A 16,350-nucleotide genomic window follows, 5' to 3' on the forward strand; every position below is an offset into this window, starting at 1 on the left:
CGTACATTAGAACGACTGGAAGCTAAAGCCTGTAGGTAGAGTTCAGATTCTAAGACATACAATGACATTTTGACCCCAGTAAAATAAATAAAAACAAGCAATGACATGTTGCGCCGTGGCAAGAAGACTATCCAGCATTGCGTAAAGCGTAAACGCATGAAACTCAAGCAAAAAACTACCGGTCAAACCGTGGCTCAAAGACTATTAGCCATTAGCCACACCAGCCTATATCATCAGACTCCAAGGAGAAAGTTTCAACGAAGACTGCATTTATAGTCTGGAAGCTGTTTCGATGACACTTTACGCGTAGAGCAATGCTAAATACGAAACAGAGCAAGTCGTTCAACTAGCATTGTCCTTTCATGTAGCGTGTCTGATGGAGTCGTTTCGTTGAAACTGGAGGCCTTGGAAGAAATCTCGCATCTGACATACTTCTGGAAGCAATGGAGCATTAATGTTTTGAACGTTGAGGAATAATCTAACGTTGCTCCTTTAGTTTATCTTGATACGGGGATTTATGATAATTTAGTCCTTCAGTTTATTTTGATACGGGGATTTATGATAATTTAGTTTTTTTTATGCCTAGGTTTTGGCACTTATGATTATTTGTATCTTCCACGTGTTCAGTTGTAACTACGGTTTCCTCCATCATAAGTGAGAATTATCAATCAGAGAAATGATAGTTTCAGTTGTGTATTTGCAAGCGCCATACAGTCACTTTCAAAAAAGTGAATAAATACAGATACGAGACCCACATGAAAAAATAATAATTTTTTAATAGTAGATCCTACTCTTTTTCAAAGCGACTGCATGACACTTGCACATTCTACGACTGCATGTAGCATTACTCTATTAATAAACTTGGGGTACCATCCAAAAAAAATTATTGGGTATGTTTATAAAGAATGAGCAATCATCTCTTGTAAAACTAATTTTATGATGAGTTAGGCTTATAAATTTTTTCATAGTATCAGAGTCTGTCATAGGACGAATACGGGCCCACACTACTTGAACCGTGACAAGGATTAGGAAAAATACTGGCCTGCCGTGATCAAGGAGGGAGTTGAAGATTAATCTCATATTGCATGTGGACAATGTCTTGGACATGTTTATAAGGAATGAGCAATCATCTCTTGTTGAACCAATTTTATGAGATAAGTTAAGTCCATGAATTTCTTCATTAAACAGTAAAATCAGACCAGGAAAAATATTGGCTTGCATGTCATCAAGGAGAGTGTCGGGGAATAATCGATCTCACATTGCATGTGGATTGTTGAGGATATTGCCGAAAATCCCTCTGTACCTGTAGAAGATAATTCTAATCTACTAGAACCTGATCCTAGTATGTTATAATCTATCATGTAAACCTGGAGGATAGCAAGTTTGTTAGTATTTTGAATAGTTTCCTCAACTTTCGGCTACTGTTACTAATGTGGCCTGACTTGTAAACTATTATATATACAGTTCAATATAACACTGTTTTGGTATGCTGCCAAAACATACTTTTCCATTTTCGTATCTTACTTTCTTTCATGGTATCATGAGCCAACAGCTTACACTATTTTTTTTGTTCAGATCTTGCTTCCGCGTTACTCATCATGGCTGAGTTTAGTTCCTCCTCCTCATCCAGTTTTGTTCTTCCCAACCCCACGCAACTTGTCTCCATCAAACTTGATGAGACAAACTACCTAGTGTAGACTTCACAATTCAAGCCTATTCTCAAAAGCCACAATCTCCTTGGTTTTATTGATGGCTTCTCCATTTGTCCTCCTATATTTCTTAATGACACTGCTAAGGAAAATGGGAATATTAATCCAGCCTATACTCGTTGGCAGAACCGTGACCAACTTCTCCTCAGTTGGATTATATCCTCTATTTCTCCTTCTCTAGTTGCATCTCTCTATGGTCTGCACACATCCTTTTTAGCCTGGCAGTCAGTCTCTTACTGCTCGCTATGCCTCTCAATCAAAATCTAGGATCTCCCATCTAAAACGTCAACTACAGAACCTCCAGCAAGGCTATATGACGTGTACCTTATATTTATCTGAAGCCAAATTTTTGGTTGATCAACTGTCTGCTACTAGAAAACCTGTGGATGATGATGACCTCATTTCATTCCTCATAGGTGGACTTAATCCTAGTTACACTCAATTTATAACTTCCTACTCTTTTCACACTAGAGAGGCCTCTATGCCTTTCTTTGATTTCAGGTCAGAGTTGCTGAATCATGAGATCATGTTGAACTGACATACTCAAGTGCATGCTGCTTCAGAGACTTCCTCATTTTCCCTCTACACCAATCAGAAGTTTTAGCTTGTGAAGCGCAAGCTGCCCTTCACAACATCTCCCACTACAAGTTCTACTGGTTCTACTCGACCAAACCAACCCTTAAAGCCCGTAGCTCATGGGTCTTCGAAGGCTGGTTCATCAACTTTTAATGCACGTATGGATTTCTCCTTTCAAGGACTACATCCCCCTGCCGACCTTGCTGCAGTGCTGGCTGATATAAACTTTAAATTTCTTAACAACCAGTGGCTTGCAGATAGTGGTGCCAATGCGCACGTGACCAATAATGCAGAAAACATTGATTCTAAGTGCAAGTTTGATGGTAATGAGACTGTTGGTGTAGGTAATGGTGCAAGTTTGTCCATCAAACATACTGGTTCATCTATTGTTCATTCCAATAACAATCAATTTCTTCTTGATCATATCATTCACTGTCCTCAAGCAGCCACCAACTTACTCTCTATCAACAAATTTTGTCTTGATAATAATGTTACTTTTCACCTAACTCATAATGCTTATTCTATTCAGGACAATCAGACGAGAATCACACTCCTTCAGGGTCCAAGTGAAAATGGACTTTATCCTATCAATCTGACCAACTTGTCGCATAATAAGCGCAGAGGGTTAATTGCTTTCATGGGAATCAAGGTATCTAGCACTCTTTTGCATAGTCGTTTAGATCATCCGTCTGAGTTTGTCCTAGGTCATGTTTTGAGAAATTATGATTTACCTCTTGATGGTTCGATGAGGAAGGGTGTTGTTTGTGAATCTTGCCAACTTGGCAAATCAAAACAATTACCTTTTTCTTCTTCCCATCGTGAGACATTGAGTCTTTTAGAGTTAGTACACTCTGATGTTTGGGTTGCACCTCTTTCTTCCAATTTTGGTTTTAAATTTTATGTTACATTTATAGACGATTTCAGTCGTTATACATGGTTGTATCCAATTGCAAAGAAATCTAATGTCTTTAGTTCTTTCATTCAATTTCGCCTCCTTATAAAAAAACAATTTTCATGCTCCATTAAACAGTTACAAACTGGTAATGGTGGTGAATACATTTCTTCAAATTTTACTAAATATCTTAGTGACAATGGTATCTTTCATAGGCGCACCTGTCCACATACGTCTCAACAAAATGGGACAGCCGAACGAAAACATCGCCACATAGTTGAAATAGGCTTAACATTACTTGCTCAATCTGGTCTTGCTAAGAAATTTTGGGTCGAATCCTTTCTCACTGCTGTGTATTTAATAAATCGATTACCAACCCCAATTTTGAATAATGATACACCCTTTACAAAACTATACAACACAATTCCAGATTCGAATTCAAATATTCCTGATCTCTTACCTATCTCAGCTCCTACTACCTCATCTACCTCTCATATTATCACACGATCACAAACTGATCACTCACGCCCTTGACAATTTCCTGACTATGTCACTCATTATTCATCCCGACATCCTCTTAAATTGTTTCATTCTAATGTCATTCCTCCTGAGCCTAAAACATTCACACAGGCAGTCTCTAAACCTGAGTGGCATGCAGCAATGGAATATGAGTTTAAAGCATTATTGGACAACGGCACGTGGTCACTTTGTCCACGGCCATCTGCTCATCACATTGTCCGCAACAAATGGGTTTACAAGATCAAACAGAAACCTGATGGTTTTGTTGCTCGTTACAAGGAGAGATTGGTATCCAGAGGGTTTGATCAGAGGCCTAGTATTGACTATTTTGAGACTTTTAGCCTGGTTATTAAACTGGCAACGGTTCACATTATTCTTGCTTTGGCTGTACAATTTCATTAGACTACATAGCAGCTAGATATCTCCAACGCTTTTCTTCAAGGGTACCTTGATAAAGAAGTTTATATGGAGCAACCGAAAGGATTTATAAGTGTTGAGCATCCTGAGTTTATCCGTTGATTAGATCGCTCTCTTTATGGTCTTAAGCAGGCACCACGAGCTTGGTTCACTCATCTCTCACAGGTACTTTTTGATCTTAGATTTTCTAGTTTGCCTTTTGAGTACTCTCTCTTCACCCTTCACAGAGATAAATTGCATATTTTTATTCTAATTTATGTTGATGATATCATTGTCACTGGCAATGATGATTCTACAATTTTCTCTATTATTTCACAATTGAAGACTGAGTTTGTGATGAAGGATTTAGGTGACTTGAGTTATTTTTTTAGGATAGAGGCTGCACGTGATGCTACTAGCCTGCATTTGCAGCAATCTAAATATATTGCCGATTTACTTGATCATGCCAATATGGTTGGTGCTCGACCTTACAAGGCTCCTTGCATTTCTGGTAGCAAAATGTCCAAGTTTGATGGTGACCTATTGGATAACCCCTCTGAATATCGGCATATAATCAGTGTCTTACAGTATGTTACTATTACACGACCTAATATTGCCTATTCTATAAATTAGTTGTGTCAACATATGCAGGCTCCAACTAGTACACATTGGACGCCCGCCAAGAGAGTTCTTCGTTATTCGAAGCTCATTGCTAATTTTTGTCTATATTATCAGCCAAGTACTATTGCTCTACATGCTTTCTATGATGTAGACTGGGCAGGTAATCCGAATGATCGGAGGTCCTCTAGTGGCTATGGGATTTTTCTTGGGAAATGCTTAATTTCTTGGTCTTCCAAGAAGCAGCCTGTGGTTTCTCGATCTAGCACTGAAGCGGAATATAGGAGTTTGGCCTTAACAACTACAAAAGTGTACTGGATTCGAATGCTTCTTCATGAATTGCGCATATTTTTACCTTCTCCTCTTACAGTTTGGTGTGATAATCTTAATGTTATATCACTAGCATCTAATCCTATTTTTCATGCTAGAACAAAACACATTGAGATTGATTACCATTTTGTTCGAGAAAAGGTAGTCAATAAGGATATCATTGTTCGTTACGTCAATACTAGCAATCAAATTGCCGACATCTTCACTAAAGGACACACAGCCGATCGATTCTGTTATTTACGTGACAAATTGTTGGTATGTTCCCTACCCTCCAATTTGCGGGAAGGTGTTAAGGATATTGCCGAAAATCCCTCTGTACCTGTAGAAGATAATCCTAATCTATTAGAACCTGATCCTAGTTTGTTGTAATCTATCATGTAAATCTAGAGGATAGCAAGTTTGTTAGTATTTTGAATAGTTTCCTAAACTTTCGGCTACTGCTACTGATGTGGTCTGACTTGTAAACTATTATATATACAGTTCAATATAATACTATTTTGGTATGCTGCCAAAACATACTTTTCAATTTTTGTATCTTAATTTCTTTTAATGGATAAGGTCTTAAAAATATTTATAAGGAATAAGTAATCATCTATTATTAAACCTATTTTATGAGATGATTTAAGTTGATAAGTTTTTTCACTAAACATTAAAATCACATAAAACAAGTCCCATCCAAGCAGGCTGCAGAACCATTGTACCAATTCTCGGGTATATCAAATGTCAACTAGCGATCTTTAATTTTTTTTTTTTTTTTTTTTTTTTTATGTGAGAAATCTTTAAATTGACTGGTACGTTCGGAGTTACTGTATAATTTCATTTTCAAATGAAAAATGCTATGCATCCCGATGGATGCTATCGACAATGGATCCGACTTATTATTATTATTTTTTACTTAATAATTAAAAAAATATTTTTCAATAATATTCTAAATTTAAAAAATATATATTTAAAGGTACAAAGAAATTGTGTGAAAACAAAAAAAGGCATTTAGGGAAGCATGTGTCCAGTTCGATAGGTGTAGCAGAACTCAATCCAAATACATTCTAACATAAAATATTTTTTAATATTAAAATTTTAATTTTTTTATCTAATTATTAGTTACACATTATTCAAAAATTTTAAATACAAAAATCAATATAATTTTAACAAAACTCAACAAAATACAAAAGTCAATACAATTTTTTAAATTTCAAAATAAAAATAATATTAAAACAATTTTGAATCTTATAATATGTTTATTTAAATTTTTTTCATTTTTCAAAACTTAATAAAACATCTTAATTTAAATTATTTCATTACTATTTACAGAATTATAAGATACTCCAAATGTCCTGATAAATCCTAAGATAAACTACAGAAACAACCAAATCATAGCTAAGAGCATCCCAGTGGAGGATGTAAAATATAATTATCTGTAAAATATGAAAACATTTGCTCAAACATGAGCTCCTTCTATTCATGTTCATTTTCTAGCTTATTACCGTGATGTCGTTACTTTTGGAGCACATTGTTCACATATGTAAAATATTTTTAATTTCTCTCTCTCTTTTGTATTTCCCCACAGTAGAGCTTCGAGGCTTATTTGAAATAACAAATTATCTTATCTCATTTAAAAAATTTACTATTATTCACTCTCCAAACATTACATACAAACACTTTTCATTTTCAAATTTTAAATTTTTTTTAATCATTATAATTTTTTCAAACTTTTAAAGAAAATATAAAAAGCAATACATTTTTTTCAAATTCTAAAAGAAAAATAATATTAAACAATAAAATTTTAACAATATTTAAACTTTATAATATTTTTATTCAAACTTTTTTCTCTCATTTTTCAAAACCCAATAAAATATCTTAACTCAAATAATTTTACTAATATTAACAAATTATTTCATTACTATTCACATAATTCTCATCCTATCTCATTCACCAAACATTTCTAAATGCAATTCTACTTGGTGTCATTTGGATAGTGAGTTGAGATGAGATGAGTTGAGATGAAAGTTGAAGATTGGATAAAATATTATTAGAATATTATTATTATTTTGAGATTTAAAAATATTAAATTATTTATTATATTTTATATAAAAATTTAAAAAAATTATAATAATAAAATAAAATATTTTTTATATCCAAACCGGCCCTAGCCTCTATTGTTTCTTTGGCGCAAGCTTTTTCTTTGTGTTTAGCGCATGCGAACTTAGACCTTTTTGTCGCTTTTTGTGGGAACATAACTAGCATTCAACACCATATGCAAAAAGCTCAAACTCCAAGGCTGCATTTCGACGTGGAGATAAGTTAAGTGGAGTTAAATTATAAATAATAGTATTGTATACATTTTATTGAGATAAGTTTAATTTTATTAAGTTGAGTTGAGTTTTATTTTTTAGGTTGAAATGTAAAAAATAGGTTGAAATGAGTTTAATTTTTTTTTTATAAAAAATTAAAAAATTAGTAAATCTCATCAATGATTAGTTTAAGCTGAGTTGAATTGAGTTTATCTTCTAAACACAGCACAAAAGTCATGTATTTGTGCTTCTTTTTTTTTTCTATTCCCAAGCGTTCGTCAATGCCAGATACAGTGTGATAGCTATGTAAATCACTAAAACGATTTAATTTTTTCAAAGGAAATATGTATTGTTGGATTTGTATACCTAAAATTATACAAATTCTCTCTATTATATAGCAATGAAATTAAAAATCATGTCTATAATATCTCTAATTTGGTACATGTAGCTTTTGTGTACATGTTTATTTGATACATTCGAACATTTGTAACAGCTATGAGTAATTGTAAAGCTTGGTGTTAATGTCAAATATTGCACAACATATCAGAAAGGGAGAAAGAGTAATTTCTGACCCATATGATTTGAGATTCGATACGATACTCTTTGCACTCATCCATCAAATAATAATAAATAATCAGATAGAAATAAATAAAGGGAGACACATAATTTATATGCTTCAGCATAAAAACCTATTTCCACGGGTTGGGGGCAAAATCCACTATAACATGTGATGATTTTATAATATCTCATGGTCTCATATATCGCTCAATACAATGAGAGAATTTAGTCTCAGAAAAGTGCATCTAGAGAATTGGGGAAGAGTGTATATAGAGAATTGACGGAGAGTGCATGGAGAGAGCCCCCTTCATTTGTAGAGATATCCTTATTTTATAAAGATATGTTTTCTTTTTTGAAGTGATAGAATTCAACTTACCTTGTAAAGTTTTTTTCCTTTTAAAAGTCTGAATTAACTTCTTTTAGTGTATTTCTTCCTTGCCTGAGATTTTCAACCCATAAATGCTTGATTAGCGCTTATATTTTCAGTATTTAAGTTCTAATTAATGTAAGATCAGTCAAATCCAACATTTCAGTACTGACCTCAATTCATTAGCTAGGCTGAAGCATAACTATTTCTGTCTCCCAATAAATAAATATATATATATATATATATAAGTTTCCTATAAAAAAGGAGTACTTTTGATTAATGACGATAAATGTTGAATGAACTTTCTGTATATCTATAATTTAACTGAACATCTACTATTAGTTATCCAATGAACTCTTTATCGTGGACTTGTGTATTTTTTCCGTTTCAAAGTTGTCATTGCCAACCCTAATTAAGCTCTTCCATGCTTTTTGAATGTTAGTCTTCAAATTTGACAAGGCAAGCTTCTCTTGTTTGCTCATTAATTTGTATCATAAGTTATGTACAATATTCCACTATGATAACCATACATACATACATATATATATGTATGTGTGTGTGTGTGTATTATGGTCCAAAAATCTCGATGGTTGAGGACTACAGACATAAGTATTGGACAAGGTTAAAGGATAATTTGAATAGATTATTTTTTTTTTTATTTATTTTGATAGGAAATAGACATCATTTCATTCCATAAGGAAGTTACATCTGTGACTCAAAATTACAAACTAAACTAAATTCCTATTGTAAGCTCTCCGTACACAAATATCTTTGCGACGGCATTGTCTAAACTTCAAAAACTCTCAAAAGAGAGAGTATTAATCTCTGATTCTCTGTATAAAACAGAGGTAGAACTAACCCGTAACCAAACTCCTTCCTCCAAAAGAGGAGAAGTAAACACTACAGTCACCCTCCTAACCGGAGGAGGGAGGAACCAACACTACTATGGACATAAGCCCAATAGCCTATTTCACTTTATTTTTCTAAAAAAACCAACAAACAAATACCAACAAAAACACACCGACATAAAGTCGGAAACCGCCAAACAATACCAACTAAACAGAATTGGGAAACACAAAAGAGAAGGCAGTCGGTGGCACGTGCAAGAGACGCACCACACTGGGAAGGAGTCGATCAGTCAGTCAAGACGTTGCCGGAGTCACTGGGCCCTGAGCTGCCATGCATGGCGTTGACAGAAGATGAATCACGGTGGTTGAGGGACCCACGAGTTTCCTTTGAAGCCGCTCGTCGGCGCAACGCACAGCTCCGAATGGCACCCAATTAGGTCGACGGCAAGATCGGCGGGTGAGACTTCTCCTGGTGGTGTGCGTGTCGGTCGTTGGTCACCGGAGAAGCTCGAGCCATCTACCCTCCCTTATTCGGCCGAAATCTGCAAAAACCAAAAAAACCAAAACAAAAACCACCGGAGACGAAAGGCCAGCGAGGAGAGGGAGGAGAAGAAGAGGAAAAATGAGCCAAAGCTTCCCTTCCCCCCAACTGGATCCGGACAAGAGGGTTTTAGAGAGGGAGGGTTTGGGTTTTTAGAGAGAGAGAGAATAGATTTTAATTATGCCAGTATTATATATAATTCAGAGAAGATCTCTTAATAATACTAGCTTGTAGATATGAAGTTGACGGCTTGAGAGACCCATCTTACCACCATATCATTTTCATATTATTTTTCTCTTCATTCTCAGAATATAATAATATATATATTGCTAATTGTTCATTCTCAGAATATAATAATCACCTTTCATAAATAGTTTTTTTAAAATTTTTTAGATTATCGATAAGGTGAAATACCCTCAAATTAAAGAACTCACCACAAGAAATCAGGTCATTTCCAGCGTTCAAAATCATCGCAAATACCTATAATAATCGCTGCATTTGATCATTTTTGGTGATTTATAAATTGTTGCAGGTTCACCAAAATCCTAAAGCCGTTTTTGATCAATTTCAACGATAAGCAAAAATCGTCACAAAAAACTACTATTTCCATTGATTTTAAGTCTGTCGCAAATGTTCAAAAAATCAACGGAAATGATCTTCTCATTTACAATTAAAATTGTGGAGAAAAGTTATTTCCGGCGATATGTATTGTTAGAAAAAGTTAATAAATCGCCGCAAATAACTCATTATTTTTTCCAACGATTTTAAATTATCATCGTCATTAGTATTGCCAGTGGGCAAGTTTTGCCACAAAAGAGTATTTGCGGCGATTTAATGTCCCTGCAAATATGTATCTGTAAAAAATTATTTCTTGTGAATTTTACTTGCCGGAAAAGGTGTTTCAGAAAATAAAAAAAATGCACAAAACATAATACAGAAAAAATATTATTCACATCCAAGTTTTGCAGGCTTCACAATTTTACCTTACACTATGGATTACACTAATATTCTTTTTACATACTCAAAAAAGATCCAAAGTATGAGCTACTAATATGACCAAAATTAGCATCGACTGTGTTTTACAATATACAGTTTCTAACCAACCAGAGAAAGCATTTTGCTTGATAGTTGTTCTCTCCAACATACACTATTTAGTATTTACCCTAATCCCCTTGTGTGATCTTGCTTTTAGAATTAGTATGCTCTACAAGACCTATTGATCTAAACCTCTATAGCTAAGACCATTACATGCTAACTGCAACTGCAATATACAATATCAAAGACAAATTTTGTTCTAGGATGCTTATATTTTGGAGGTGCTTGGAACTCATGGAGACTCTATGGCATGAAATGTGGAGAAGTCAATACAACATAATTAGTTCATTTTAAGCAACTTACAACATCTTCAATTCTGTCAACTCTCTAATATAAGCTGGGATTGAAGAAGTGATTAAGCAATTCCTAAGCAGCCTAAGAGCACAGAAATAAGAGAAACAATTCAATAAATTTAAGAAACAAAACAAAAACAAAAGGCACAGCTTATTATGATACGATTAATGTTTGCTTAAAAGTTTGAGCATTTATATATAACACAAATATCTTAACTTTTTCAGATCCTGCAAATGAGGGAATCCAATACTTGATCCTTTCAAATTAGATATCCTCCTGATAAACATGACAGATCAGTACAAATCAGATGTACCATCCTTCAAATTTCACATTTTTACTCAATTAATGATTGGGAAAGGAATATATACTCACAATTCTTCTAAGTTCGCCAACCTGGATATGTTAGAAGGAATGGGGCCTTCCATGTATGTGCCTCGCATATCACTGCCAAAAAAATATCCTCAGATAGGACAGAAAAAAAACTAAACTTTTATGACTCCAAGAAGGGAAAGATGGCAGAAAGAAGGAATGGAAGTACAAGACTCATAGTCTTGTAAGATTGATCCAATTCCCAACAAAATCAGGTATTTTCTTTGATATTCTGCTCTCATCTATCCTACTGCAGGCAGTAGCTCAAGTTTTAAGAATTTCTGAATTTAAAAGCTACATCTCTAAATAAAGTTTATAGAATGACACAACTTACAACCTTCTAAATTATTTAAATTACCAACTGCTATGGAGAAAACTACAAGAGGATAAACTACCACAGAACAATTTATTCACCTACTGCCAACTGACAAGATTCATGGTAGTTTCTGGGATTTCTCTATCTAATAACCATTATGTATGACTACCATCAACAAGTGAAATGCCCACATGAAAAATATACTAAATACACAAACAATTACGCAAAGCTTCACTCACCAAAACCATGGACAATACTAGAGAATGCCATTGCACAACTAATTCCGGCCAACAAAAAATTTTGCTTAGCACATCACATCGATTTGTTCTAGGATGCTTATGGATAATGAAAAACCACATTACAACCTAAAACAGTTCCTCAATCAATTCCTTAAACTTTTTGGCATGGTTACTTAGTATTTAACATCTGATTTTATTTACTTCTCTACTAGGGTTATTTGAGTTGTTCCTCAATCTGAATCTCTCTAAGAACTGGTCATAGTGGTCTATATGCTTGTCTGAAGGGAACACAAAAACCCAACCAGCTTACATGCCTTACTTAATTTTAACCCTCTGATTTATAAGCTACACACACACACACACACACACAAATAGCACAATGAAGAGAACGTCATGCAAAAGAATTAATGCGCCAAAAACCAAAATAGATAACTTATCTTTCTATTGTCTATCCCCTAGTGCTTTTAGAGGACCAGAAATTACTCTCTGACCATGTGAACTAAATTTGCTCCAGGAATATGTATTTTAAAGTTTAAAGGGTACTAAAACAGAGCCATAAATAACATAATTTAGAGTAAAAAGACAAGTTACAATGTCTTAAAAAAATCCCAATTGGAAGCAAGTCTGGAGAAGAAACAGTTTTTGGAGAAGAACAAAATTCAATGCCATAGAACATATTTGCTAGAACATATTTACTTGCTAATACTATAAAAACTCAAAGAAGCATATATGCTAGAACACTCTGCCCACCATAAATACTAGTGAAAGTGTATGGCTTTCATAGCCTAATTGAACACAAAAATTTGTTACAATACATTATAAATACACTAAGCAGAAAAGATTAAAAAGAGAATATCTTCTCAATATTAAAAAGAGTAGAAATAAGTATCAATATTCAATAAGCCTAGTCAAGGAAGAAAAGAGAGTACCCAGAACCAAAAGAATGAAGCCAATTCAAATGCATTCTACAAAGAGTTAAAACAAAGAACATGCAAATCAATTTTACTTTCTCGATTGAAAGTCAGTCCATAGAAATTTAAGAAAGAACATGAAAACAGATTTGCAACTATCTGCAGATGTGTCATACTTTTTCCAACCTGGAACAGAATAAAATGGATCGAGGACAACAATAAATAGATGGGTTCTTAAACCAGAAAAGATCATCTTGAGGCCTTAGCTTTGCTCCTGTGAAGAATCCAGTTATTCCTGCATTCTCTAATGCCAATGTTGCAATAACATGCTGTAGCTTTCTACCCACCAGAAGAACAAGCTGCACACAAACATGTAAAACCAGATAACAAAACATTTATATGAGGGGAACTCAGAGCTATGTGATGTTGACTTTTCATGCTTTTTTTTCATTTGGGAATACACATCTATTGTACCACCTTAGAATGTACACGCGTATTCAATCAACCTAGAAGTAATTGTGAAAGCTACAAATAAAAAATAAAAAAGAGAACTTACAGCAATAGGAATGATTGCTATCCAGCAATAGAGATTTGCACAACCATATCCATGGCAGGCCTATGATAATATCCTCATTCTCTTTATGGAAGCATGACCTAAAACCAAATTTATACTGTAATTTGAAGCAGAGTTAGTACAGGAATTTAATACACTTATAGACTATAGTTGATGCTAAAAAGAAAGAAGAAAAAGTATAAGTTGAAGAAAAACTCAAGAGACTAGGGGCTGCAAATTGCTGCTGTTATATAATGTACAAACCAAAATCATGAAAAGCACAGTACTATTATAAGACTCATAATCAAAAGGAGATCAAATGGTCAAATTATAATCAGAAGATCATAATTCAAGTTTATTTGTTGGCACCATCGGAGTTGCGAACTACAATACTTCATGAGTTATAATATCAAATCAATACAATGTCAAACTTTTTTTTTTTTTTTTTTTTTTTTTTTTTTTTTGCATTCTCTAGTACATAGCGAGATTTGAAAATAAAGAAGACATAATAAAACAAGCAACTATAATTAAACTACAACTCAGTTTATTTTCAGGAAATGAAGTTCTATTTGCGGAAAAAAAAAACTATAATTAAATTATGTTTTATTTCGGAATGAAGGGTCCTCTGTCCCCACTGACTTCAAGTTAAAGAAACAACACCATTGGATCCACAAAGTCTGCATTGAAAAGCGACATTCCGGCTGCTGCATGCATATAATTAAGGATGATATTCATCTTCTTTAAAATTCTCAACCTTCCCTGACAGAAAACAACATATTTCTAAAGATAAAAGCTTCAAATATCAAATTATCATCAACGACGCTATTCATAAAATAAAATAAAAATGAATAAATAAATAAATATCATAGCCAATATCCCTATCACTTGGCATTCCCTTTTCTTTTCTTTTCTTTTTAAAAGAAACTTTGTTTTCTCTATGTTTAATAGTACCTATAATGAGAGAAAATTAGTGTGATTTATTAGTGTTAAACAAAGTTGACAAAATTAGTGTGATTTATGAATAAATTCTTGTGTATTCATGGTTTTCCAAACGTTGAATATACAAGAATTTATCAGGACCTATCATTAAAACAAGAAAGCATTCATATTAATAATGGGAAAATCTTATTCATGTTTTCAAGTTCTAACAAATAAAAATAAAATCTATCTTCATATATCCCTTCTGCCCCAAACTGGGAATTAGACATTAAGTTCATCAGCACGCACCAAATCTAGGTTCAAAGCCATAATTGAAAAATGCATGATATCAACAACCCATATACAAACTAGCGACCACACAGATATTTCTACAATAAAGGTACAAAACATAAAACCCAATCTCCAAACGGAACTAAACCAAGAAATCAAGCAAAGATAAAAGAAATGATAAAAACCCATATGTGAAAACCGAAGGCAATATCAAAGGTGGTCGTGGTGGTTGCTTGGCGTGGAGTGGTGGCTCGGGAGGAGCACTGCGGCGCTGAGGAGAGCAAGTGGTCGTGGGTTGCGAATAGAGCAAGGGAGAGAGGGAGGGGTCTCGGGCTGCTCGGCTAGGCATGGAGGAGAAGGGGGCTCCGACGGAGGACTGTTGACAACGTCGAGGTTTGGGTGGTGGCGAACGGCGCCCCCAGCGGCGGCGATATAGAGAAATCCAAGAGAGAGAGAGAGAGAGAGAGAGAGAGGGAGGTGAGGCCAGATTCGGGGAAAAGGCAAGAGATCTGCGTGAGGGCTAGGGGAAAAGGAGGGGGTGGCCGTCGAGGTGAGGTGGCGGTGGCGTGGTGGGGTCGTTGGTGATGGGTTGTGCGTGGCAGAGGCTTGAAGGAGAAGAGGGATTGAGGAGAGAGGGGGGAGGGGGAAGGGGGAGAGGGCTGGAGGGAAATAAATGAGGGAAAAACATAAGGGTAGGGTTTTAAATTTTATTAGTTTTTCCGGTGCTTTTCATTCGCCGCTAATAAGCTTTAATTGCCGCATATGGTTTTACGGCGACAATGTTCTCCGCAACTAGCATCAATTGCAGTGATGTTTCTAATCGGCAGAACTATAACACCTCTATCGTTAAAAATTCTTTGTTGAGGCGACAAAAATCGCCACTAAAGGTAAAAAGTCGTCGCAAAAAGTGAAGTCTAAATTCTCCTCCTCCATTTCCTAACTTTGCACTGGAAATTAAGCGGCGACTTAAAAATCACTAGAAATAAGGTATATTTGTAGCGATTTTTTTTGCGACGATTTTAAAATTGTTGGAAAATACCTGATTTCTTGTAGTGATTCCTCCATTTCTGATCATGAGTTTCTATATATATTCTCATATATAAATAAATATTTTTCTTATATTGACTACATTTTCATTTCAACACCGTTGATCAGCATGCGATATGGTTTCTGCTCTCTGTATAAATACTAGTATTTGTCTCTAGGTTGTAGATGTCATTCTTGTTGACCCAAGAACCCTTTGGTTTAGGCTAAGTTTGGCTTGTATTTGAAAATATATCCATAGATTATGATGATTTAGACATGAGTATGATGTATTATTGACTGTTGATCGATCGTATGTGGGTCTCATTTCCATTTCCTTGTTATACTTTTTTTTTGTAGAAAAATGCTAAATGTACTTAAGAAAACTTACAAAAAACTTACTTCTTCACATGTCAGTTATTGATCATATGTTGAAAATTATGAAATTTAAAATTCAAAATTTGAAGTTCAAAAGAAAATTAACAAAATGAGTATTGTAAGTAAAATTGTAAGTACATATAGCACTACTCTTATATGTGTCAATATAATATAAGTATTAATTAGCATTTAACAAGAAAATAAAAAGTGATATCTTGCACTTTTGGATACCTCAATAGACCAATTACTAGTAAGCAAATCATCTTATCGATCATTACAATTTTTGTTTTAAATTTTTAAACAAAATATATTAATAAT

The 16,350-nt window shown here is 34.3% G+C and overlaps 1 long non-coding RNA gene across 1 annotated transcript; it reads right to left on the bottom strand.

Moving 5' to 3' along the window:
* Positions 1–2,579: 2,579 nt before the first annotated feature.
* LOC121243981 lies at positions 2,580–13,859 on the bottom strand. The gene is made up of 3 exons (XR_005936358.1): positions 13,710–13,859; positions 6,084–6,086; positions 2,580–2,590 (listed from the first exon to the last, which is right to left on the bottom strand). It is a non-coding gene; the product is annotated as an uncharacterized LOC121243981 (long non-coding RNA).
* Between the last annotated feature and the right edge of the window lie 2,491 nt (positions 13,860–16,350).

The sequence above is a fragment of the Juglans microcarpa x Juglans regia genome, chromosome 8S (assembly GCF_004785595.1).
Source record: "Juglans microcarpa x Juglans regia isolate MS1-56 chromosome 8S, Jm3101_v1.0, whole genome shotgun sequence".
In the NCBI taxonomy this organism is placed as follows: domain Eukaryota; kingdom Viridiplantae; phylum Streptophyta; class Magnoliopsida; order Fagales; family Juglandaceae; genus Juglans; species Juglans microcarpa x Juglans regia.